General features: G+C 39.1%; 1 long non-coding RNA gene across 1 annotated transcript; it reads right to left on the reverse strand.

Moving 5' to 3' along the window:
* Positions 1-1,933: 1,933 nt before the first annotated feature.
* Positions 1,934-26,387, reverse strand: LOC118840154. The gene is made up of 3 exons (XR_005009652.1): positions 26,300-26,387; positions 6,987-7,073; positions 1,934-2,100 (listed from the first exon to the last, which is right to left on the reverse strand). It is a non-coding gene; the product is annotated as an uncharacterized LOC118840154 (long non-coding RNA).
* Between the last annotated feature and the right edge of the window lie 198 nt (positions 26,388-26,585).

Genomic DNA, 26,585 nt, shown 5'->3' on the forward strand with positions numbered 1-26,585 from the left:
CAAATCAGAGAAACAGCAACGCACCCCCCAATGGAAATGCTTTAGCAAAAATGGCACTAACCACCATTAAAGTGGGCAAACTATGTACATGCATGAAAGAGACTGAAGATGTGAGTACTTTCATTATGCACCCATACTGCATTGGCAAATTGGAAACAGATCCTGCCAGTTATAGGCAAAGATTGTTCAGCATTTTTGTCAATGACATCAGGTCCAATTTACACAACGTATTGCATATCAGTATACTGTCCAAATTAACCATGTTCTTAAACTGAGGTTAACTTACATAAGAGCAGAAATTAAAGATTTACAGAAATCTGAAGAGGGAAAAGTTGAAGAACCTTGAGCCATCGAAAATTGATATGGAACAGACTCTAGACATGCTGATTCATGATGAAATGGGAGGCAAAAATAACTCCAATGCCTCAGATATTTTTAAAAGGAAATGGGCATACTTAGAATGGAATTTTGAAACTAACCCTCATTGGGCTTATCCACACAATAAAGGCCATTCAAAAGGAGTTCATCAGTGACAGAAGTGGGCCAGCAGGACAAAGGATGTTCCAGGGTGAAAAGGCAGCTGAGTCATGGTGATAAAGTCTGGAGAGTTAGAAGCAAAACCAGAAGGGGGAAAGAAAAACAGTTTATTTGTTAATAATTAATGTTTAAAAGGACTAATGTCTTAAAATGGGAATTTTAAATTTATCTCACATAGTTTTTGTGAGGAAAGCATCTAGGAATACCCCTAAGGACAAGCATCAGATACAACCATGACATAAATGGCTAGAAAATTAATAAGGTGTGTGAAAAGATATTAGAAGATTGTGTATCAATATTTAGCTGGAAGCATAGTTGAAAACTTGAACACCATATTTCTCCATTAAAACCAACCCATAAAGAAATATATAGAATGAAATCCAGAAAACAAAACATATCAGAATTCTTGACACCTTAAACAACAATTAAGGGTCCCTCTGTATCTCTGGTTGATTGATTACTCTTTCTTGAATGTCTTCTCAGAGTCCAGAATTCCAATTGAAAATGAAAGACAAAAAGCTAAACCGAAAAGTGTTAAAGCAGTGGAAAGAACAAAATAAACAATTCTACATTCATTGAAAACCATGCTGTTTTCAGGTGATTGAATAGCAATTGAATAGCAACTCTAGTCAGAGTAACAGTTTGGGACCCTATTATAATAGGTTAAAAACAACATTGAGGAGGCCTTGAATGCAAGATTAAATGTTTAGACAATGGGAAGTCATGGAAGATTTTGGGACAGGGGAATACTGTAATCAAAGTAATATTTTATAAAGATTAATAGTGACAATGTTTAGGATGAATTGGAACCAGAAGGAGCTGTTGGGAGACAATTCTCACAGTCTAGCTGTGAGGTAACAGGGCCTTGGTACAGGAGTTTCACAAAAGAAATGTTCTGAAACAGGAACCAACTAATAATTCGCTAAACCCAGAGATGCCTCTAGTCTTCAATGAAAAAGTGACCAAGAAGAAAGGGGAAAAAATGCCTCTGGATCTTCCAGATTCCCCTTGCTGCTGTTCCAGTGTCTTCCCCTTAGTCAGAGGAGGGTAGATCCTATCATGGGCTGACTGGGCCTGCACCACAGCCACTGATTCACACTAGAGGTAAACACAGTGGAACTGATGTCACAAGGCAAGGTCCTTCCTGAACAGGAAATCTAAAGGGAGTAAATCCCAGTGTCAAATTTAGATACAGACCTTGTAGGGTACTTTTTCATGGGCCAAAAAAAAATTTTTTTAAAGGTTCAAAAAAAAGAATCCTCAATGGTATAAATAGAAGGGAGGCTAGTGACACCTTTAAAAAAAAACTTTTTTAAAACCTCATTAAATTTCTGATACAATGACATCAAAGATAATTCTATATGCCCTATCTCCCCACAGTTCTTACCTTATGACCAAACTCTTAATGAGGGAGAAAAGCTCCTGTCTTCCATCACCTTGTGATTTGTTAGTAGAGGTAATTTCTTTTGCAGTGATCCAGAACATAATTTGGTATGTGAGTTGCTATTTTTTTTAAAGCTTTAAAATATCTGGCATTTGGTTGGTATTCATCCTCATTTGTATCTGTAATAATAATGATCACATTATTCTTTGGGACTTAGGGTGGTTCTCTCTGGAATATGTAGTAGGGCAAATGGGACTATAAAGATAGCACGCTATCACGGACTTTTTCCCAGGTGCAAAGAATGGCAAATTATCCAGATCCCCTGACCCTTAGCTGCCTCCCCACCAAAAAGACAAAAAACAAAAATAGAAATAGTAATCCAGTCAACATTAACTTCAGGCCCAAAAAGTACAAGGCACAAACCCATACCAGAAGAGTTGTAATATTGCTGGTTACTAGTTCTCTTGTGGGGCAGCTAGGTGATGCAGTGGATAGAGCACCAGGCATTGAGTCTGGAAGACTCATCCTCCTGAGTTCAAATCTGGCTCAGATGCTTACTAACTGTGTGACCCTGGACAAGTCACTTAACCCTGTTTGCCTCAGTTTCCTCATCTGTAAAATGTACCAGAAAGGGAATGGCAAACCACTCCAATATCTTTTGCCAAGAAAACCCCAAATAAGATCGTGAAGAATCAGACACAATTGAAAAATGACTAAAAAGTTTTTGGGGACTGTCTACGTCTCATGCCAACCTTTAGAAAAATAGAATCATCAATCCCCAAGGGACAAACTATTACCACTGTCATACACCCCCAAAAGAGGTAGTTTCCGTGGAGAATTGTCATTAGCATAAATCATCCATTACTCAGGCTTTCTCTCTTTTTGAGGGAATGAGACGGGGAAAATTATGGAGCATGAAGAACACCGGGCTAGGAGACAGAAAATCCACTATCCATCCACTTGCTATGTAACTTTGGTCAAGTAACTCAGCCTCTCTGGGCTGCCTTTTCTGTGCCATTTAAAATACTTGATTAGGAGAAAAGGAAAGATGATTTGGCAGCCTTTTTCCTATTGTGCATATACCAGTACCTGCCCCTCCTCAGCACTTCAGCTATCATACCACTAAAAATCAACTTTCGGGTTGCCATACCCTGCTTCAGCACACAAAAAAATTGTCAAATGAGAGCTTAATTTCGTTCATTGTTGTTGATTGTTTCAGTCATAGCCTATTCTTTGTGACCCCATGTGGGGGTTTCTTGGCAAAGATACCGGAGTAGCTTGCCATTTCCTTCATCATCTCATTTTATAGATGAGGAAACCAAAACAAACAGGGTTAAGTGACTTGCCCAAGGTCACACAGCTAGTGAGTGTCTGAGGCCAGATTTGAACTCAGGAGGATGAGTCTTCCTAATTCCAAGTCTAGTCCTCCATCCACTGTACCATCTAGCTGCCCAGTTTCATTCATTAGATTTCTCAGATACACCTTGCCAGTGCCAAACACTGCCAGAGCAGAAACCCTTTGGCTGGCCAGGTATCTTCTTTTTCTGTTCCTTGCCCCTCTGTTCCTTTGGCCGATCATTCATTCTTTCTTCATTGTCTACCCAGAGTCCAAAACTCCAGAAGATGAGTCAGTCATATAATATGACTGAGTCAAAAATTTCAACTGGAAGCTGGCATGATTCATCCATGAACCACAGGTGGTAGTTTTTTCCCTGTGATAAATTATCTAAATGACTTGGCAGCCCTGCCACCCTGAAGTTTTTATTCACCACCAAACCAAGTTCCCCATGGGTTGGGGTGACAATGGGGCAGTGGGAATGTGTGGAGGGCCACTTGTTTCTCATGCACCTTCCTTGAAGTCAATAGAGTCATTGACAAGATAAAAAAAACCACAAGACAAATTCTAATTGTGATTCTAGTAGGGCATTCTTACCACTTCTCATATTGTACCATCTTACCAACGAGGACAGTTATGTGAAATATAACTTTCATTTTCAAAGTGCCGAACTCAATGTAATTTTGCCCATTGTCACAAGCCCATTTACTTCTATGTGTTACTCTTATTTTTATCAGTCTGCTGTGTGGTATCTAAAAATACCACTAGAATTGGTGCAAGGAGTTTCCTTACCAGTTCCCATACCAAAAAAAATCACAGATGTGCCCCCTCCCCCCAAAAAATCCTATGGTATTTAGTCGCCTTTTTTAAGAAAACAAATATGTAATTAAAAGTTAGTATCTTTCTTAGTGATCTTAAACTGATACCAACTTATTGTGATCCTTAATCATATTAATGACTCATATTTATATAGTATTTTAAGGTTTAAAAAGTACATACTTTACATATGCCATCCCATTTGTTCCTTACAACAACCTTAGAAGGAAGATGCTACAAATATCATCATGTTTGTGAAACTGAGGCTTCACGAGGTGACGCCATGGTCATACAGCTAGCTAAATCAAGTCAACTAACAAACATCAAACACCAAATTTGCGTACAGTTCTCTCTTGACACCAGATCCAGCCTCTTTTTATAACACTGGACTGACAGACCCTGATTAGAATTTCCCTTTGTAACTCATTCCACTTCTCTCAATTTAAGAATTGTTATATCTGTGTAGAGGTAGCATGGCTTAGTAGATATAATCTTTTTTGTTGTTCATCCTTTGTTCTCCAAGAGGACCAATGACATTATGAGGGTGATATCAGGACTTGTGGGTGAATTTGATTTAAGCAAGGCAGAGCTGTGCAAAGTTATCAGCCTCACTTTCTCCTCCAGAGTCACAGAAGACGTAAGTCAAGACAACTGGTGATGGCCCGGGATGAATGTGTGACAGATAGAATACTGGGCTCAGAGTCAAAGAAATATCTGAATTCAGATCCCATCTCCCATACTGACAAGATGCGTGACCCTGCCCACAAGCCACTTAATCTTCCCATGCCTTAGCTAATACCTTCTAATATATCTACTAAGTTATAGACTGATAGAGGGAGTATTTATTATTCAATGAACATTTATTAGCTACCTACTATGTGCCAAGCACTCAAACACTCACCTTCACCAATCCATCTATGATGAGGGCCTATACCATAGTGTTTGTTAGCTGTGTGAGTGGAGAAACGTAAACATTCGAGAAATGCTGTGGATGTAGAAATGACCAGCAACTGATCAAACCAATGGGATAAAAGTAAACAGCCAAGTCTGACACCAAGGTTACAATCCTGGGTGACTGGGGAAATATTGGCGACCTCAATAATATAGTGAAGTTCAGAGGGGGAAGAGCTTGAGAGGAAGGCTAATGTGTCCTACAGTGGACACGCTGAGTTTGACATGCTTATGGAATATTAAGCAAAGGAACAAGAATTAACTCATTTTGTTGCTCTAGCATCACTGAAAAACAAAATTAAGCGCCACAAAGAGCCTGACTTTTTGTTTTAGAGTAGTATGGAAAGGAAAAGATCTCCTTTGCTGTTGCTTTAAAGACATTCACCTATTTTTAAGAAATCTAATTCCAAGACCCGGCTACAGATATGTGAGTTCTGTAGTTGATTTGCACTGCACGTAACAATTATGTAAAGAATTTGGAGCCCAATTTTTAAAACTACGTGCCATTGAAAAATGTAAAGTTTTATATTCCTTTCTTAAAATTAGCTAATATTCATCTTAAAAACAAATGGGGGATGGGTAGAGGGTAGAAATATACATAAGAGAAAGATAATTACAATTGCATAAAGAGAAACGCAGCTTGATATGTTGTTGTTTCGTTAAGTCTTACTCTTCATGACCCTATTTCGGGGTTTTCTTCGCAAAAATACTGGAGTGCTTTGCCATTTCCTTTTCCAACTCATTTTCCACAAAAATACTGGAGTGCTTTGCCATTTCCTTTTCCAACTCATTTTCCACAAGGAAAATGAAGTGAATGGGGGCTAAGTGACTTGCCCAGAGTCACACAACCAGTAAGTGTCTGAGGCCAGATTTAAACTCAGGAAGATGAGTCTTCCTGATTCCGGGCAGGGCACACTATTTACTGTACCTAGCTGCCCTATAGCTTGATATACCTGAAATAGCTCTGGACCTAAGAGTCTGTGAACTTTAATGAAAGACCCAGCTCTTCTATTTATTAACTATTGAACCTAAGGCTCGGTTTTCTTAAACAGAGATAATCACAAAATTTTAGAGTTGGAAGGAAGTATATGAGCCATCTAATGGGTTGCCATACAGAGAAGCAGCTAAGTGGTACAGTGGATAGAGCACTGTGTAACCTTGGGCACATCACTTAACCTCAGTTTGACTCAGTTTCCCCAATTGTAAAATGAGAATAACACCACCTACCTCGAAGGGCCATCATGAGGATCAAATGAGATAAAAATTATAAAGGGCTCAGCGCAGTGCCTGGCACATAGTAGATGCTATATAAATGCTTATTCCCCTCCCTTTTACCATCCCAAAAGGAATCTTTACAATAACCCAATTGATCATCCAGGTCCTTCCTGAAGACTACCAACGAAGAGAAATCCCCTCTGGGCCAATAGATGAAATAATACATATGAATAATAATACTTATTTTCATAGGATTCAAATCCTAGCTTTTTCACTACAATTACTACTAATGATAATGACAGCTAGCATTTATTTAATGTTTTAAGGTTTGCAAAGCACTTTACAAATATTATCTCTGTTTATCCTCACAACAAATATGATAGGTACTGTTATTATACCCATTTTTCGGAATAAGGAAATTGAGGCAGACCAGTCAAGTGACTTGCCCACGGTCACACACTTAATAAGTGTTCCAGGCAAGATTCGAACTTTGGTCTTCCTGACTCTGTGTCTAGTACACTGTCTTCTATGGCACTCAGCTGCTTCTACTACCTTTGTGACATTGGGCAAGTCAATCTGTCCAGGTCTCAGTTTTCTTATCCATGAAATGAAAGGGTAGAACTAGCTATCCTGTAAGATCCCTTCCAGCTCTAAATACATGATCCTATCATCCTCCTATGAAAGGCAGCATGTCCTAGGGAATAGAAAGCCAGAATGCAACCAAGAAGACTAGGGTTCAAGGCTTACCTGTGATACTGGCCATGTGATGCAGGGGAAGTTGGTTACTTTCTCAGTACTCTGAGTAAGTCTCTTAGATCATGGTGCTAACCTGCACTGAGAGAAGGAATTTCCTCGTTAAGGGATTTCCCAACATTAATGAAATCACATCTAGTGTCTCTCCCTACTTCATTGAATTATAAGGATCAAATAAGATTTTTTTAAAAAATCCTGTAATCTTTAATCACTATAAAATGTTAGCTATTATTATTCACGGTGCTTTGATTGATGCTTATCGAATTGAACGTGTAAGAAAGGGAGGGGGAGGGGTTTTGTTTCCACAGAGTTGAAGGTGTCCTCCCCCTCCCCAACCCCAGCTTTAACAGAAACCAGGCCTCAGGTAGGTCGGGTGAAAGGTCAGAGGCTTGTACCCATGATTAAACCAGCCATTTGAGGAAGGCATGACCTAGGCAGTCAGGGGGTTGTATCTGGCCAATGAAGAGCCTGGCGGGAGATTCAAGGTGAGGATCTATAAAAAGACTGGGGTCCATCTGAGTCCTTTGTACTTTCTCCCATACTCTGTTCAGGCGAGGTACCCATTTATTCAGAGGGAATAAATGTAAGTTATAATTAAAACGTTCCTGGCTTCCCAATGAGTCTTGCTTATTCCTAGACAATGTAAGTGTGTTTCTAATAGCTGGGGGCTCATTGGGGGATCAATATAGCATCAGAAGAAAGGTATTTCATGAAGAGAATGGGTGATGCCCCCACCACTTTTCAGTGGGCCCTAGCATCTGCAGGTGAAAATTTCCTTCTTCAGACTGCTAATTTCCCGGGGGGTATTTTTCTGGAATCCTTGGGAACCTGGGAATGTGAGTAAAGGGGGAAAAGGGAAGGAAAATGGCCATAGACAGGTCAAGTCAGGTACCTGAGCAAGGTGGGGGAGTACTGCTTTGTCATGTCTGATTCGCTCCAAGTTGAGAAATAAGATTTACTAGGAATGGGGAAAAGAGCTCTTAAAATATTTGACCTAGGTTGGGAGAATGGATTTCTCCTAGTGCTTTGAAGAAAAGCACTGGTGGCTTGACCCAGGGAAAAGGGATTGGGAAGTTTGGTGGATGGTAAAAATTCTCTCTCAGGAAGGGGTAGATTTGATTTGCATTTCAAAACCTTTCACTGCTTCATGGAAAAGAGTTTTGTAGCCACAAGGGGAGATGTGAAGCATGAAATGTGTTATTTTTAATTTTATGCTTGAGATGGGTCTGAATTCGAATTCTAAATTGTTTGTGTGCAATGTCTTGTCTGATGAGGGCACAGTCTCTGGGAACCCCTTGAACCCTTGAACTCTCCTTGAATCTTCCCACTCTACCTGGCCTTGGCCTGAGGCTATAACCATTAAGCCCAAATGCCCACCTTGCCCAGTCCTCTATTGTCCAGCTGTTTCCTACCCTTAATCTTGTCTTCCCAATGACCTCCCGCCCTTAATCCTGTTTCCCATCCTTAAACCTGATCAAAATATCTATACCCTAGCTCTGCTACCCCAGCCCTTTATGGGTTGTCATTTCCATATAGCCTTCAGCTATTTCCCCCACCCTGGAGTCTGACCTCACGCCAGTCCCTTCAGGCTCCTTCTTAGACTCCTCCTTAAGTCCTTCCCTAGACCCCTCCCCTGGCCACCCCAGACCACCCCTCAATCCCTCCCACAACCTTTGTGTATATAATCTCCATCTTGCCTCCATGAAGGTGGTCAGATCCAATCTAGCTCAGATTGGTCTGGCCCGCTTTCCTTACAGGCGTCGCAAGGGATGGGATCTCTGGGGGCAGGCCTATGTGGCTAACTCTTAATAAACTTTCTTTTCCCTTGGCTGAGAAGGCTTGAGTCGAATTCTTTCGGCAGGACCCGGTGTTTCTGTACTTTGGGGTGTCGAGCACCTCTCACCCCAAACCCTCATCATTGTCTAATGTCTTGTCTGTGTGTTTAAGAAAAGTTTTGTTTTATGTTCGTGTGGAAATTCTTAACTCTAGGAACCCAGAGGTTAGAAGGAATTAATTAGCAAAAGAAAGATCTCTGGAAAGCTGTGGAGAAAGACAACTGAGGTTGGGGGATGGAGGTAAGGTCCTTTAGTATACAAATTATTAGTCATTTAACTTTAAGTTTTAAGATTAAAGCAGCTGGAGAAGAAGCTTGGTGAGTATAATTTTTTTCATTTATTTGAAATGTTTTAAGTGTTTGGGTCAAGATTAGGAAAGAAATATTGAAATTGGAGCAAGAATATGGAGAGTAAAATGTTTCAGTAAAGACTGGGAAAGAAAGAGAGATAGAAACTGGAGATAAGGGATTTGGGTGGGGGTAGAACAGCAGTTAAGTCCACCTGGCTCTGGGTCCATGTGCTCTTAGCCAGCCCCTCCCCCCCCAATCCACCTTACAAGACTGGGTGTGTCAATCTGAAGGTAAAAGAAACTTGCACCCTGATTGGAAAAATAAGGCTGATTAGTTAGTAATTAGAGGTTTTATTGAATCTGGGTATTGATTATAGTAAAGACACTGATTTGTATAATTATAAAATAAGCTTTGCCTGTGTAAGGTATGATTGAATTTTGTTTCCACGGAGATTGTATAGAATTATGATTTGAAGCCATATACTAGTGGCTGGGGGTAGGGAATAAAAAACTGCCTTCTTAAGTGGTTGAGGAAGCTGGACTCCTGAAAATCAGCATATCTAAAGCATTAGGTCCTTTGTTCTAAGAAAGGTCTCTGGTATCTCAAAGGGCTGCCAGGTCAAAGGTAATTCACCTAGGAATGAGATCTTTGTTGATAATCCTGGACTCCTAGTCCACTCCCTTGCTATCTGAAGCAGACAAACGAAGGGGAAACTAAAAATATTTTAGCTTGGTCCTTTTGCTTGAAAGGGAGGTGACCCACCTCCTTCAAATTCATTAGGCCTTTTGTTAATTCAAACCTTTTTGTAAAAACTCTGAAGAATTGGAGTCAGGAATTGGAATGCCATGAAGGTGGGGTTTGGTGAAAGCTGACCAATGAGGGTCAGGGGGCCAAATTCAAATCTGGATGAATTGTAGAGTTCTCTTAGGCTGTAAAATTTGAGAGACCCTTGTGAGGTCTAAATTTTGTTAGAAGAATGAATTGATCTTTTAAAAAGGTATGATAAAAGTGTGATAGTTTGAAACTGTTATATTTGGTTATGAACAAGTAATATTACTTTTAATCTCCACGTGTTGGTAATGAGATGAGTGACTTCCTGTATAAGGAGACTTAAAAATGCATTCACCTAATTTGATGGGTAGTTTCAAGTTTTAAATACATAAAAATGTTTAAGGCACTAAATTTATATGGTTTAAATGTTGTTAAGAATTGTTACTATCAGAGAAAATTGGTGAGTGGGTTAAAAAGCTGTTATTGTTCAGTTAAAATTGTTTTGCTATCACTTAATAGCATTTGTGAGATTGTTAACTAAGACTTTGTGAGATCTCCTCTTGTAATTTTTATGTACAAGAGGTTTTGTGAACAGAAAATTTGGAAACTTTGTGATATCTAGAAATTCTGTAATAACAAAGAATTGAGTTGTTATAATACTTTGGGAATTTATGAAAAAAAATTTTCTTATAATCTAGATGTTGGGCTAAGAATTGTGCAAAACATATATGTATAAAATAAAGAGTGAATAAATTAGGATAGATTTCCAAACTCTGTCTCTGCGCAAAAAGTTTAGGTGTGGTAGAATTCCTATTGAGCAAATGAGAATCCTTGGAAAAATATAGGGGTGTGATTTTCAAGCCTGTATCATCTAAAGATACACTTACATATGTTAATCTGGAGGTTTATGGACTAATTTATGATGGCACTGTTGGTATTTGTGAATGAATCCCAATGTTAAAGGTTTATTTTTGCTTTAAGGAGGAGACATATATCATTTTAGAGCTGTCCAACTGATTTTCTTCATGAAAATTTAGTGACTCTCTGAGAATTTTTATCTTTAGTTTACAACACTCGGTTCTACATAATTTTGAGTTCCAGGTTTTCTTCCCCCACTCTACACCTTCCTCCCCAAGATGGCATGGAATCCGATATATCTTCTTTGTGTAACACACTAGGCAAGTTGTGAAGAAGAATTATGACCAATGGAATGAATCATGAGAAAGAGGAAGGGGAAAAAAAAAAGGCAAGCATAAAGTGTGCCTCAAATCTGCATTCAGACTCCATAGTTCTTTCTCTGGATGTAGATAGCATTCTCCATCATGAGTACTTTGGAGTTGTCTTTGTACCTTGTGTTGCTGAGAAGAGCAAAGTCTATCAGGGTTAGTCATCACAGAATCCATATATCTGTGGTTGTGTATAATGTTCTCCTACTTCTGCTATGTTCACTCAGCATTATATCATGTAGGTTTTTCCAAGTTGTTATGAAGTCTGTATCATCCCCATTTCTTATAGCACAATAGTATTCCATTACCTTCATATACTACAACTTGTTCAGCCATTCCCCAATTGATGGGAATCCCCTTGATTTCCAATTCTTTGCTACTACAAAAAGAGCCACTATGAATATTTTTGTACACATGGGTCCTTTTCCCACTTGTGTGATCTCTTTGGGATACAACCCTAGAAGTGGTATTGCTGGATCAAAAGGTATGAACATTTTTATAGCCCTTTGGGCATAGTTCCAAATTGCTCTCCAGAATGACTGGATCAGTTCACAACTCCACCAGCAATGTAACAATGTTCCAATTTTCCCACATCCTCTCCAGGGTTTATCATTTTCCTGTTTTGTCATTTTAGCCAATTTGACAGGAGAAATGTGGTACCTAAGAGTTGTTTTGATTTGCATTTCTCTAATCAGTAGTGATTTAGAGCATTTTTTCATATGCCTATAGATATCTTTAATTTCTTCCTCTGAAAACTGCCTGTTCATATCCTTTGACCATTTCTCAATTGGGGAATGACTTGTATTCCTATAAATTTGGCTCAGTTCCCTGTATATTTTAGAGATGAGGCCTTCATCAGAGATGCTGGTTGTAAAGATTTTCTGCCAATTTTCTGCTTCCCTCCTAATCTTTCTTTCATTGGCTTTTTTATACAAAAACATTTCAATTTAACATAATCAAAATTATCCATTTTGCATTTTGTAATGCTCTCTATCTCTTGTTGTGTCATGAATTCTTTCTTTTCCATAAATCTGATAGGTAAACTATTCCTTGCTCTCTCAAATTGCTTATAGTATCAGCCTTTATTCATAAATCATGAACCCATTTTGACTTTATTTTGGTATATGGTGTAAGATATTGGTCTATGCCCAGTTTCTGCCCTACCATTTTCCAATTTTCCCAGCAGTTTTTGTGAAATAGTGAATTCTTAGCCCAGAAGCTGGATTCTTTGGGTTTATCAAAGAGTAGATTGCTATAGTCATTCACTTCTCTATCTTGTGTACCTATCCTATTCCACTGATCCACCATTCTGCTTCTTAGCTAGCAGCACATAGTTTTGAGGACTGCTGCTTTATAGTACAGTTTAATATCTGGTATGGGTAGGCCACCTTCTCTAGCATTTCTTTTCATTAATACCCTAGATGTACTAGACCTCTTATTCTTCCAGACGAATTTTGTTATTATTTTATTTAGCTCTGTAAAATAATTTTTGGTAGTTCAATTGGTATGGCACTGAATAGATAGATTAATTTAGGTAAAATTGTCATTTTTATTATATTAGCTCAGCTTAACCATGAGCAACGGATATTTTTCCATTTACTTAGGTCTGACTTTATTCGCGTGAAAAGTGTTTCATAATTATGTTCATATAGGCCCTGGGTTTGTCTTGGCAGATAGACTCTCAAATATTTTATAGTATCTACAGTAACTTTGAATGGAATTTATCTTTCTATCTCTTGCTGTTGGGCTTTGTTAGTAATGTATAGGAATGCCGAGGATTTATGTGGGTTTGTTTTGTATCCTGCAACTTTGCTAAAGTTGTTTATTATTTCAAGTAATTTTTCACTTGATTTTCTAGGATTCTCTAAGTAAATCATCATATCATCTGCAAAAAGTGATAATTTACTTTCTTCTTTGCCTATCCTAATTCCTTCAATTTCTTTTTCTTCTCTTATTGCTACAGCTAACATTTCTAGTACCAAATTGAATAGTAGGGGTGATAATGGACATCCTTGTTTCACCCCTGATCTTATTGGGAATTCATCTAACTTATCCCCATTACAAATAATGCTTGTTGATGGTTTCAGGTAGATGCTGTTTATAATTTTAAGGAAGGTTCCATTTATTCCTATGTTTTCCAGTGTTTTTAGACTATTCCTCTTGATATCAGGATACAGCAGGGGTCAGAAGCCATCGGATCTCCAAACCTGGCTTTTTAAAGTCAGCAGAACTGATTTAGGATAAGATTAGATTTTGAGATGTGGGTCTTGGGTAAAGTATATGTAAAAGAACCAACCCTCTGAGGGAGATGACGTGATGCTACCTTTTTTTTTTTTTTAAGGCAGGTCTCTGTAATCAAAAATAAGTAGTGATGAAAGGAAAGGTATATACCCACAGACCTAGACAGTTTTATGGGGAGAAATGGAAAATTTGATTAATGCAAATATGTGAAATCTTGCTGTTTTTATTCAAATGATTGGGTACATTGGTACTCTTGTATAGTCATATGAAGGATAATATTCATTCTTTCTCTTTTTTTTCCTTTCTTTTTTTTTTGTTTTTTTGTTTTTGTTTTTTGGCAGGGCAGTTGGGGTTAAGTGACTTGCCCAAAGTCACACAGATAGTACATGTATCGAGTGTCTGAGTCTGGACTTGAACTCAGGTCCTCCTGACTCCAGGGTTGGTGCTCTACTCACTGTGCCACCTAGCTGCCCCGATAACATTCATTCTAAATATTAATGGGAATAATTGGACAAAGGGAAAAAGAAGTTTCTGAAATAAGAATACAAATGTAAGGTTGCATCATTATCCCATAGATTAAGGCTGAGATTTAAAGTTACATTGTATCTATGTGGAATAAGGTCCTCAAATCTAGGTCCCATGTGATTGGGGTCCTCAGTGCCACATGAATTATGAATTTGAATTTGTTTTATGAATTTGTTTTACTAGAGGTGAAGGTCCTGACTTCACATTAAACATCAAAGAAAATAAACAAGTTCTATAAACTTCCCAAGTTTTAATTTCAGATCAACGATCCCCCATAGAGCATATACATTTTCTTTTCAAAAAGGAAACAAGATTAAGTCTGTTCTATTCATAGAATAAATGATGTATGTTGACTTCCTTGTTATTGTTACCTATTGTCATTTGTTTTTATTTTTTTATTGAATAGTTGACTCATTTTGTTATCTTGACAACTCACTGAACCAGTCTGTTTCAATCTCTACTCAGAAAAATGGAGAATGTTTTTCTTCCTGCCTCTACAAATGAAAACCAAAAAATGGGTGATTGGTCCAAAGTGGCAGAAGAGACTAGAGACAATACCATACGAGGATGAGTAGAAGAAACTGGCAATGGTCATCCTGAAGTAAAGAGGGGACTGATGATTCAAAATTGAATCTTAAATTCTTGAAGATTCAGTGGGGGAGGAGGGTAGGTTGGAAAACCTGTTCTGCTGAACAGCAGAGAACAGAACTAGGCTATATTTCAGTACTGTATAAGGAAAAGCTTCCAAATAGTCAGAGATGTCCAAAAAACAGCTAAAAAGATAATAAGTCTCCTATAACTGGAAGTTATCAAGTAGAGTATTGACCTTTTGTTAATGGGGGGGGGGGGGTCTTATTTAAATACAGACTGAACTACTTGTGCTTTGAGATCCCTTCCAGTTCTGAGGTGCTATTTATTCCGTGGATGCTGTGAAGATATAGGAGATTTTATATCTGAAGACCTGAAAATTTTTAGGTGTGAGAAAACAGAGGGGGATTGGAGCAGGGGAAGAGAACAGGAGGAGAAGAGTCCACAAATTGACAAAAAGAGAAATACAGAGAGAGCAAAAGATTTTTTTTAAATGAGTATCATATAAGAAATCATGAGCAGGATGGTTTCAGAAAAACCTGGAAAGACTTATATGAGCTGATGCAAAGTAAAGTGAGCAGAACCAGGAGAAAATTGTACACAGAAACAGCAATATTATACAAAGATCAACTGTGACTGACAATTATTCCCATTGATACAAAGATCCAAGATCTGAAGGACTTAGGATGAAAAACGCTATTTAACTCCAGAGAAAGAACTGATGGAGTCAGATTGAAGCATATTATTTTTTACTTTACTTTTTCATGGTTTCTGTACTTGGTCTCTGTTTTCCTTTACAACATGAGTAATATGGAAATATGCTTTGCATGACTGTACATGTATTACCTATATCAAATTACTTGCTTCTCAAAGAAGGGGGAAAAGAAGGAGAGAATGTAGAACTCAACATTATAAAAAAACAAATGTTAAAATTATTTTTAGATGTAATTGAAAAAAAAATATTAAAATATTACAAAAAATAAGAACATTGAAGCAATATATTTTGCATTGCCACTGGGATTAGTTCTGGAATCTGACCCTATTTGTTCTTTCATTATTGCCAGATGTTGCATTCAATTTTTGTTCCTTAAAAGATAAATATGACAGACACCCTGGGTAATTTGGGAGAGGTATGGTAGGTTTCCAGCAAGACTATTTAAGCATCCAAAGCTGTCCCTTAAGTAGTTTAGGATTGAGGGGGGGGGGACGACTCAGATCCGTGTTTTAAATTGAGTACTTTACTTTGCCCATACTTTGCTCAAGGCTGGGTTTATAAGTTTCTTTGCAAATTTGTATTCCAACTGTATCTTCCACCACAAGCTAATAGGTTGAAATTAATGAAGAGGATGGAAATTGGAGGACTCACTATTTCAAAATTTTCAAAGCAACTCCAAAGTTTTTAGCCTTTAGAGTCTTAAACCTAGCCTTGGAGCAGACCTGCTTGATGGTGACTTTAACCAATCTTGGGTCTACTCTGTGGAAAAAGCACTGGCCTTGGAGTTAGGTGAGATCTGGAATCAGTAGATGTGGGAGTTGGAGCAATGTGGAACAACGAAAGAATTCTGGATTTGTAGTCAAAACCAGAGTTTGAATAACAACAAAAACAATGGCATTTATATAGCACTCTGAAGTTTACAAACACTTTATAAATACTGTTTCATTTTATCCTCACAATGACCTGGAAGTAGGTGTTATCATCTCCCTTTTACAGATGAGAAAACTGAGGCAGAGGGTAAGTGTGATCATACAGCTAAGAAGTATTGGGGGGGGGGGGCAATGGGGTTAAGTGACTTGTCCAGGGTCACAAAGCTAGTAAGTGTCAAGTGTCTGAGACCAAATTTGAACTCAGGTCCTCCTGACTCCAGGACCATATGCTCTATCCACTGCACCATCTAGCTGCCCCAGCCAGTAAGTATTTGAGGCAGAATTTGTATTCAGGTCTTCCTGACTCCATGTCTAACATTCTATCTACCATACTATTTGTTACCTATAAATCATAGCGCTACCAATTAACTACCAGTATGTGCAGTTTCTTCATCTATAATCAGAGATGACCCCAAAGGTCCCTTCCAACAATAAATCAATAATCCTCTGATCTGGCTTTTAATTCTGCCTCTCAAGTAAGGTAGTACTAGCTGTGTGACCACACCTAATCATGTAACCTCCATCTGACCTTCAGTTTTCTCATCTGTATGATCTGAGTAATAAGTAATACCTCACAGGATAAAATGAGATAATGCACTCTGTCAACATTAAAGAACAATAGAAATGCCAGCAATTATTATTAGGCCCGTGCTGTAAGATTAGTGGCATGGGCTGTGGCTATCTCTAAATTCCTTTTGGCAGCCCTTATCACAACAACCCAGCACTTTAACAACAGATCACAATTTAGAAGTAGGGCTGTGCCCCAAAAGTTTTAAATTTTTACAAAGAAATTGAGGAATAATTTTTAATTTGGTAGAATCTAGTGAAAAGAGCACTAGGTTTGGACTGGAAAGATTCCAGCTTTGCTCCTATGAAGATTGGTGATGCTTAGGGAAAGCCACTTAAACTTTCTGGGTCTCTGTTTTCTCCTCCAAAAAATGAAAGAGTTGGACCAGATGACCTTTGAGTTCTATTCTATTCTATTTCTAAATCCTAGGATTCTCCATTTCCAGTCCAGCCCACAAATGCCCATTTAAAGCAAAATATATCTAAAGTTGAGTATTGTATTGTTAACAAGAAAAGTACTGTTTGGTACCCAGGAACACAGCTCCTCACTGCAGCTTTGGCAACAAGGACTTTCCTGTCAAGGACTACCCCCAAAAGTCCCTATTATGGTGGCAGTGATGGCTCCCACGAGGCAGGGTCTTTTAGGTGAGGATAAGATTGAGGTTAGGAACATCAGGGGGAAGACCTGAGGCAGGAACTCTAACATGAGTATTAAGGATTGGGCTAGGGAGATAGAGAATAAAGGGACAGTCTAGGGGCTAAGGGTGAGGAAGAATACTTCAAGCAGTAGGGTGCTATGGTAAATACAGAGGAGCAGTGATAGAGAAGTTCCCTTTCTCCCTCCTCCTCCTCCTTCTCCCTCACCCTATGAGAGTTAGTCAAACTGAGACCTGTTAAAGAAAAAAGCTTAAAAACGCCAAGGTCTCACACTGCATCCAGAGCCATCTCCAGTCGTCCTCATCTATATCTCACCACTGAACCTGGATGGCTCTGGAGGACAGAGTGAGGCTGGTGATTCTGTATAGCCCTGCCTCACTTAAATCCAATTCACTTGCCAGTCCCAGCATCACCTTCCTGATGTCATGGTCCTCTTCGAGAATGAAGGACAAACAACAATTGTAAGAGCCTCATAGCTTCCCCTCCATTACTGCCCACCCACAGACAGCAGTGAGGGAGGAGGAGCAGGAGGTACATAAGTAGATTAAGAGTTATGTGGTACTGATAGAGTGGGATTTTCTTTCCCTTTTCCCCCATTCATTGAACTTTTCTCCTTCTCACCTTTTACTCTCACCTCCTTACCCTCTGCCACCACAGAGCCATCCCTACCACCCCGTGCAGTGGAGCATGATGAGAAATAGGGAAGTGGAGCACTGGGGGTGGGGAGTGGGGAGAAGCATCAAAAGAGGGAAGTCCCATGCTCCCTCAGGGTCTTTAGAGCTGGGATATACAGTCATGAGAGTAAAGGCGTGGAGACGGAGAGGGAAATCCCCAGCAGCCTTCTACGTGAAGCAGCTATTGGTAGGTAAGCCACATGGTTGATAAATTGGAGATTGCTTCCCAGTACTAGGCAAAATGAAAAGGAAAGACCCCCTTTCCCTTACGGTATATACTTACCCCACTGAGTGACAGCAAGAGTAAGGATTGGGAAAGAGAGGACAGACTCCTTTTATTTGATCATGTATCTCCTGTATTTTGGGAGGAGGGTAAATGAAGAAACTAGGAAATGGAGATGCCATAAAACCCTGTCCACATTCGATCTCTCTGTTCCTAGACACTTCCCCCTCCACCCTGTGGATTTCCCCACTGTTGTCTTCCTCCATAAGCAGCTGTTGCATCTTCATCAGTTATTTGGACACATCAGAACAGGGAACAGTAATTAGTGACAAGGAGAAGGGAATCTCCAAAATTGAGTGGTTGGGTAAATTTGTTTGGGAAGTATGTAATATATATAATATGCATATAATACACATAATATATAAGTTCATTGATTTCAGAGGAGAAGGGGATAATTAATTCAATTCAATGATATAGTTTGAGGGGTCTAATACTACTAAAACCTGAGGAAGAATCAAAAGTAATAACTCCTTAATTTAACAAAACATTAACCATTAGTATGGTTCAATAGAATGAGTGCTGGCTTCGGAGTCAGAAAGTAAGTCCAAAACCTGTCTCTGCTACTTGTTACCATTTTGAATTTGGTCAAGTTACTTAGCCTCTATGGACCTCGGTTTCCTCATGTGTAAAATAAGTAGATTGGATCAGCCTACTTCTAAGGTCTCTTCTTGATCCTATGATGCTGTATGTGCAAGGCATGTGTTAGAGGCACTGACATGCATACAGAGATGGGCTCTAGAAGCTTACAATCTAATTGGGGAGTGAGGAGATGAATAAGGCTATCTACAAATAACTGTTCTCCTTATTGAGTGCAATGTAATGTGTTTGCTCACCTGACTTCCCTATTTTTCTTTTTCTTTTTTAACAACAAAAATGCTGTTTATTTTTTTGATATAACACAGACTATCTCTAAACTTCACTGCCCAGAAGGCCAGGAAGGTCAGATTTCATGCCTCCCCCAGGGTTCTCTAGTACCCTTAAGGAGATTGGGACGGAGCGAGTAATGTTTAGACTCTGTGCAAATAGCTCCCACCATTTCCCCCCCCCCCCATTATTAATCTTTGAAATCTCGTAGTCAAGAGGACTTTCTTCCTCTATTTCACCCTATCCCCATCCAATCACTTTTCAAATCCTCCATGGTGTTGAGCATTCATCTCTTTCTCTCCTTTCACACCACCTCTACCCTAGTCCAGGCCCTCTGTCACCTCCTATATACTATGCTGTGAAATACTGACGGGTGAACTTTCTCAACAAACTGCTCTTATTACATATCTCTCCACTCAGAAACTTTCAGTGGTACACCACTACCTACCTAATAAAGTCCAAATTGCTTGGTCTGATACCCAAAACCCTCTGCGATCAGATTCCAACTTACCTTTCCAGCCTTATCTAACACTGGTCTCTTACATATGCCCCACCCTCCAAGCAATCTGAATTACTCATCATTCCTAAAAATGCTCCTAATCCCATGCCTCTGAGTCTCAGCTAATGCCAAGCTCTTATTGCCAGAATGCTGTCCCCACTATCTCCAACTGTTAAAATCCTATCCACCTTTCAAAGCATAATTTAGATAGTTCTTCAATTAAGTTTTCTCCAATAGAAGCAACCCAAAGGAATCCCTCCCTCCCATGAACTCTCACAGTATTTTCTTCCTACCTCTTTTGTGCACTTATCAAAATTTTATGTACTTATTTGCATAGCTGACTTGTCTCCCTTATTAGATTGGCAGTTCCTTGCAAATAAGGAATGATGTCTTATTTAACTTCATTTCTGAACTCAGTACCTAGAACATTGCCTAGCACAAGCATAACCAGTAAATATTTGCTGAACAAAAAAAAAATGAATATGGAGAAGGAAGTGTTTGATTAGCACCATAAGAGTGGGTACAGACAAGACGTGCTATAGACATTTACCAGAGAAAGAGATCACTTCCAGCTAGCATGACCAAGGAAGGATTCACTGATGGTGTGGGTTTTGAAATTAGGACTTGAAGGATGGCTAGGGTTTCATTAGGTAGAGCAGTGATAGAAGGGCATTCCCAGAAGAGCGAACAATAGAAACAAAGATATGGAGGTAGGAAAGCAAGAGTCCTGTTTGACCTACAAGGAGTAGGCCAGTCTGGCTAGCCCATAGAACACATGGGAAATAAGGTTGGAAAGGTAGGTAGGGTTCATATTTTTCCCTGTTTCTGTTGAGAGTATCATTATCTTTCCAGTCTCCCAGATTTGCAGTCGCAGAATTATCTTCAACTTTCCCCCCACTCATATCCTCCACCCCTACATCCAATCTGTTGCCAAGTCTTGGCATTTCTACTTACACATCTCACTCATGAACTCTAGGTTATTGCCACCAGGGACAACTGCCAGAAGTTAGTGAAGGCTAGATAGTAAAAAAAAAAAAAAAAAAAGGCCAGATACCCACTTAGCCATGGCAACTGGGAAGCTCCTCAATCTGGCCCCCCATGTTTGCTATGGTAGCACTTTTGGAGAGACACCGTGGCTTACTGGTTAGAGAATCAGACTTGTAGCCAGGAAGACCAACTCTGAAAAGACTAGATGTAAATAATCTGGTCAAGTTCCTTAGATTTTCTGAGGCTCAGTTCCCTCTTCCCTAAAATGTGGATGATAACAGCACCTACCTCCCAGGGTGGTCATGGGGATGAAATGAGACAACCTTTGTTAAGCACTTTGTAATCCTTAAAGTGCTACATAAATACTATCCATTACTTTACAAATGAAGAAACTGAGGCCCAGAAACTTAATTGAGTTGTCCAAAGTCCTGTAGCTAGTGAGCAGCTGAGGTATTCAACTTCAGGTCCTCTGGCTCAGTGCCCCTTTTACCACATTACACTGACATCTCCATATATTATATTCCAAGATACCTTTGAGTACAGCTACCTTTAAGCTAAGGTGAGTAGGGCTATGGACTCAGGAGCCCTAAAAAGGAAACAGTGCCTGCTGATTCCATATCTGCATAGACTGATAAGGAGTCCTGTTTTCAAAGATTTTCAGTCTTCTTTCCCTGGCTAAGGGAATTGTCCTGATGTTTGGGGCCTTTCCCTTTACCTAGAAATGGCTAACTGTAAGTTACTGGCTATAGTTCTTGGTATTTTTAGGGACAATAACTATGTTTGGAATTTTCTTTAGAGTTGGTTACAGTAAGTGACCAGAGCGATCTTTCTGCATCACTGTCTGCCCTTCGCCTTTCCCCACAACTTAAGCCACACATTATGAGGTAATGATCCAAGATTTTTTCTGTGCTTTTGTCTTGTTGTGGGGGGGGGGGAAGAGGAAGGATAATAAAGGGATTTTTTTTTCTTGTGGATTCTTTGAGGCCTCAGCATCTTAAGCCACTAATTATATCACTCTCGCATGAAACTGCTGACAAGCTTTTTGTGGTACCCACTAACTTCCTCTCTCCCTTCATCATTTCCTCTTAAGAGGTTATTTCCTATGCCTGTCAGTACTTTCTTTCATCTAATAGCTATATTAAAAATTTAAGACTAAAGATTTTTTTTAATAATCATGCCAACTGATAAATCTCTACTATAAACTGATACTACCAAGATCTGACATTGCTATCAAATGGAAAATCAATGGCAGCAGTAAAATAGTAATAAGTACCACTACAAATATCCTCTCCTTGACCCTAAAACAGCAGAGGAAGGAGATTGTCTAGATTGCCACATCCTTGAGAGCAGAGACTGCCTCACTTTTGTATTTGGACTCAGCATGTCCAAAACTGAACCCATTATCTTTACCCCCAAGCTCTTACTTCTTCCTAACTTCCCTTTCATTGGTGAGGGTACCACCATTTTCTCAGTCACCCAGGCTCACAACCTAGGTATAATTCTCAACTCTTTATTCTCTCTCACCTCCATAGAAACAAAACCATTGCCACGTCCTGTCAGTTACACCTTAGCAACATCTTTCGTATGAGTATACGTCTCTTCTCTGACACTGCTACTGTCCTGGTGCGGGCACTCATCGTTTTATGCTTAGACTATTACGATAGTCTGTTGGTTGGTCCTTCTGCCTCAAGTCTCTCCCCACTCCAGTCCATCCTTCACTCCACAGGTATGACCATGCTATGTCCTCTACCCCATTCAATAAACTCCAGAGGCTTCCTATTACCTCCACAATCAAATATGAAATCCTCTGTTTGGCTTTTAAAGCTCTTCACAACCTGATGTCTTTCTACCTTTCTAGTCTTCTTATACCTTACTCTATTCTCCACCCCCTTCCGCCTTCTCTGCAATCCAATGACACTGGCCTTCTTGCTGTTCCATCTTCCAACTCCAGGCATTTTCGTTGGCTGTCTCCCCTGCCTGGAATTCTCTTCTTCCTCATCTCCATCTCCTGGCTTCCCTGACTTCCTTCAGATCTCAACTCAAATCCCTCCTTCTGCAAGAAACCAAGTTCCTCTAGTGCTGCTGCCTTCCCTCTCCTAATTATCTCCAATTTTTCCTGTCTATATCTTATTTGCACACAGTTTTGCATATTGTCTCTCCCATTAGTCTGAGCTCTTTGAAAGCAAGGGCTGTTTGGTTTTTGTTTGGGTTTGTTTTGTTTTTGTTTTGTTTTAAATAATTGTCTTCTTTTGTTTCTTTTCCTTGTATCCCCAGTACTTAAGACTTAGTACTTAGTACTTATGCCTAGTACATAGAAGGCTTTTAATAAATGTGTATTGGCTTGTATCCTCAGCTCCTCCTATGGTGTCTGACACATAGGAACTTAATATTGAGTGAATAACTTGCCTGCTCACTAAGTCAGTAAGATCAGAGATGTTGGCTGAGTCTGTCTCCAAGAAGGTGCAAATACCTTAGAGGATGAAATTTGTAAATCAAAATAAGTCTTAGGCTTTGGTTTAGACCCCTCTAATGAGAAGTCAAGTGATGAATACATCCCCAAAACTGAATATGTGCTCAGGATTTATACTCAGTAAGCCCTTTTTTTGAAGACATGTCCAATTCTTACCCAGTTAGCATGAAGAAACCACTGTCTCTAGAAGAAAGCTTGTTTTGCAACATTAGTGAACCACTGACTATCTTATGTGTGAAAGTTCTTAGCCTTCAGTGGGTTTTAAGTTAGTTTTCCTGACTTTTTTGAAGAATAACCATATAAGTGCTTCTTGTTGCTGAGTGAGAATCCTACTTTATATACAGTTTAATTTTTCTATTTGCTGTTTTAATTGATGTATTATGCCCAAAAATATTATGTTCATAAAGTATAATTTTTAGGTTCACTTAGAATACATTTTATTTAATATGTTAAACTTATTTTGGCACACTATTAAATACAGAAACTCCTTTCAAAAACTACCTTATGTTAGACATAATTGTTTTTATGTATTCACTATATACTGTATACAGTACCGTGTACAAGAGTGCCTGTGTAAATAGACATGTTTGCGTTCCTTTCAGGAGTGGTTACTGATTTCTGACTACAGATGCCTATTATTAGTTTGGCATCTGTGCTTGCAATGTATTGAATGTATGAAGAATGAAATAAAATCAAACCTTATTTTTGTACAGTTTTGAAGTTTGTACTTGGAACTGACCACCTCCCCTTCCTCGTGGAGAGCTTTATAGCATGTAAACCTGCCCTTACCTTGGATTGGAACAGTATTTTTGCATCTGTGGGACCTATTTTTTTTGTTCAGTAGTTGAATTATATATAAACTGTACAATCTGTAAAGTTTTGATCGAATAAATATTCAGCCGTGAAAACTGGTTAAAATAAAACTAAAATAAACAGACAATAGTGGCCTTATCTTTTTTTGGTTTTTTTTGTGTATTCCTTTTTAGAGGGGAGGAAGTCAGGGCAATTAGGGTTAAGTGACTTGCCCAAGGTCACACAGCTAGGAAGTATGTCAAGTGTCTGAGGTCATATTTGAACTCAGGTCCTCCTGACTCCAGGGCTAGTACTCTACCCAATGCGCCACCTAGCTGCCCCATAGTGTCCTTATCTTTGAAGAGCTTATAGCTCTTGGGGAAACAACGTATGCGTATATGAAACCACATATTTAAAAGCATCAAAGAATGAGGTAAAGTTCTATAAATTACCTTGTGTAGAAGCGAAGAGCACTGGATGCAGAGGCAGGGGGAACTAGCTCAAGTCCTATTTCAGCCCCCCTCCTTCCTAGTCTTGGGCAAGTTACCGTACCTCTTTAGGCCTCAGTTTCCTCATCTGTAAAATAGGGGTAATATTGGAATTGTCCATCTCAAAGGGTTGTCATCAGAATCAAATAAGAAATATATAAAGTACTTTATAAACTGCATAGTGATGCTATATCGATATATTATTGCTCTAGCTTCATTCTTCACTTTCTTTTCTGGTGAAATTAAAATAGAAATGGTCTTGGCCCAAGTCACTATTCTTTTATATTTCATCTTCTGCAGATGTTCAATCAGGTGCATAAAATGACTGCTTTTTGTCATTTATTATTAGAATTAGTGGTAACGAATAGACATTTATTAAGAACCTACTATGGGCAAGACACCGTGCTAGGCAAAGGGAACACAAAACCAAAAGTTAAGCAGTCCTTGACCTCAGAGCTTATGTTATGCTAGGGATATGGAAGTCAATGCAAGGTATAAACAAAGTAACTTCAAGAAGTAGGGGGTGCTAATAATTAGGGAAATTAGGAAAAGACTCATGTAGGAGGTGACAATGAGCTAGGCTTTCAAGGAAGTATCATTCCTTCATATTGACTTTGATTTTCCCTTTGCCTGCTAGAAGAAGATATTAATCTCTTAGATTAGTCTTTCTCCAGTTCTCTTCTCTGTTATCTATATGATGCCAAAACCATTGCATACTCTCACGCTCTACTTGCTACTCTGAATGGTGTGTGGTTTTGGATGGCCTTTCGGATTTTTCCATGGCTAAAGTCAGTCTAGGGTGTGGGATTGGTGGCCAAATAATCTGTTACTCCATGAGCCTCTGGTTTAGTCCCCAGCAGTTTCCTTCTGGCATGGTACTGCCTAGTTTATACATGAGTCTTGGAGTATACTCCAAAGCTGCAAGGAACTATGAAGATTTTCAATGATTGGTGGGAGGGGCAAGAAGGAAAAAGCTTCTAAAAAAACATCCCTGCACATGGTCACAAAGCTTCCCATAGTCCCAAGCTTCAGAGTTACCAAAGGCAGTGAATCTGGGATATGTAGTGCCCAGAGCAGCCTGATCTATCTCTGAGCCTCTCTTCTATTTCTGTTTCCTGAAAAACATACCCCTGTGGTTCTTATGAGGGAAGAGAAATAGGACGAAGTTATATTGCAGGTAGAGTTTGAGCTAATTCTATTCCTATAGTACTAGTAATGTTGTTATTGTTGTTATTCAATAGTTTCAGCCCTGTCCAACTCTTCATGGCCCTATTTGCAGTTTTCTCAGCAAAGGTACTGAGTGGTTTGCCATTTCCTTCTCCAGCTCATTTTATAGGTGAGGAAACTGAGGCAAACAAGGGTTAAGTAACTTGCCCAGGGTCACACAGCTAGTAAGTGTAAGTAAGAAGCCAGATTTGAACTTAGAAAGATGTCTTCCTTACTTCAGGCCAAGCTCTTTATCCACTGTGCCATCTAGCTTGCCCTACTGATGATGAAGTCACAAGAAATTCAAATGAAAAATTTTGCCTGGATATTTTACTAAGCATTTTTCACAAGCAGTTTTTGGGAATGGGCTGCCTTTGCTTCATTACTCTTAATCCCCATTCCTTTCCTAATAACCTCTTCAAGTTCTTTGTAACAGTATATAAAATATCGCAGAGTCCCCAGATACTATTTGGGAAATGCACTTTTGTCCTTTATTATATTCAGTTCATTTTTAAGAGGGATTTTAACAAACTGGAGAGCTTCCAGAGGATATCAATGGAATAGTAAAGAAACTTCAAACCATCTCATATGAGGATCAATTTATAGAACTGAAGAAGATAAAGGTGTTAAGTCTGGAGAAAAGAAAGGTTGACAAGATTTTTATGGAGGGAAAGAAAGAAGAGAGGGATATGATTGCTACCTCAGATGTTTGAAGGGCTGATTTTCTTCACCATTATGAATCCATCCACCTGTGACTTCTGATTGCTACTGTCCTCCTAACAGCCTCTTCAAGTTCTGGAGAATGCTGTATAAACATGGAGGAAGGAAACAGGCAATGAAATTGACCTTGAGCTTCATTATTTCCTGCAAAAGTTTAACCAATGTAATGCATTGGCCATAATACACAGGTCATAAGAGCCCAGAACCAGCCTTAGCCAGCAAATATTTGATCTTCTTGACAAGATCTCTGCCAAGCAGACAGATAT

This window comes from Trichosurus vulpecula, chromosome 2 (genome assembly GCF_011100635.1).
Source record: "Trichosurus vulpecula isolate mTriVul1 chromosome 2, mTriVul1.pri, whole genome shotgun sequence".
In the NCBI taxonomy this organism is placed as follows: domain Eukaryota; kingdom Metazoa; phylum Chordata; class Mammalia; order Diprotodontia; family Phalangeridae; genus Trichosurus; species Trichosurus vulpecula.